The sequence below is a fragment of the Arachis ipaensis genome, chromosome B08 (genome assembly GCF_000816755.2).
Source record: "Arachis ipaensis cultivar K30076 chromosome B08, Araip1.1, whole genome shotgun sequence".
NCBI lineage: Eukaryota > Viridiplantae > Streptophyta > Magnoliopsida > Fabales > Fabaceae > Arachis > Arachis ipaensis.
In genome coordinates, this window is record NC_029792.2 from 121,249,435 (window position 1) to 121,250,795 (window position 1,361).

A 1,361-nucleotide genomic window follows, 5' to 3' on the forward strand; every position below is an offset into this window, starting at 1 on the left:
TTAAATGCTAATTGTAATATAATTATAATAAATATATTTTTCTAAAATAAATTTAAAAGAGAATAATATTTTTATTTTGGAAAAAAATGAATTCATGAGAAATTGACACATCACTTTCATTAGTTGGAGAAAAATCCAGTTTTAATATATTTCTCATTATTATATATTTTTCTCTAATCATATATTCAGTATTTTCTTTGCTTTGTTTCAGCATTTCGAACATGGGTTTAACTTCTCGTAGTTCTCACTTCTTAGTCATTCTATTAGATATAGTTGATAACTATTGAAATTCTTCGATTAATATAGGAAAAAAATATATTATTATTTGATAGAATTAATATGAATATATTTTGTTATTAAATAAACAAAGTTAATGTAAAATAAAATTACACGTAAAAAAAAAGCAAAGAAAACAAAATTAAAATAGCAAAAGTGATGAAAAGCTTATTTTTACAATTTTGTTCTGACATTTTTATGTATAGAAGATTAGAAAATAGTAAATTTCTAACTAAATTAATTTGTATTTATTTTATTCAATTTAAATAAGTAATAAATTATCTTATTTTAATTTATTCTTTAAATTTATATATCATAAAAATTAAATCAATTGATTAATTGTATTTAACGAGTTAAAAAAAATTAAGAAACACTCTCAAAAGCGTCGACTCTATCATTAAATGTAAAAATTTGATTTTATATAATAGAATAGATAATATAATAAACGGCGAGGAAGAGAAAGATAAGCATTTTTGATCCTAGGTTGTTTCATTTGGATGTTGCAATGTAGGTATCACATTATTTTACTTATTATACCCTATGGATCCTTTTGTAACTTTATTTTGGTATCAATGAAATTTTACTACCTTTGAGTAATAAATTAAAATCTAAAATAAAAGTAAAAAAAAGTAAAGAGTATAAAATTATTGATTAAAATTTAATTTTATTTTTGGTTATTATAATAGATATTTTTATTCAATATACCAACACTGTACAAAATTAATCATAAAAAAAGAATAAAATATAAACAAATATACTGAATTAAGAGATAAAATTATATTTATTATCTCATTTTTACTTTAATAAACACAATAGAATATCATATACTCAACATAGCTTAAGATGCAAATTATAATTAATTATACTTTTTATTTTAAAATATTTAAAATTAATCTTAATATAAATAAAAATAATTTAATATATTGAATAAATTAATAGAATAATATAAGTTAACTATTTTTTGATCAATTTCGTTGTTTTTTTTTACTACCTTTAAAATCACGACTTTCTTTTTAATTTGACCATGAAATAAAATTAGAGTTGTTGGTCTATACCATTAAAAAAAATTAACACTATGCAATTAC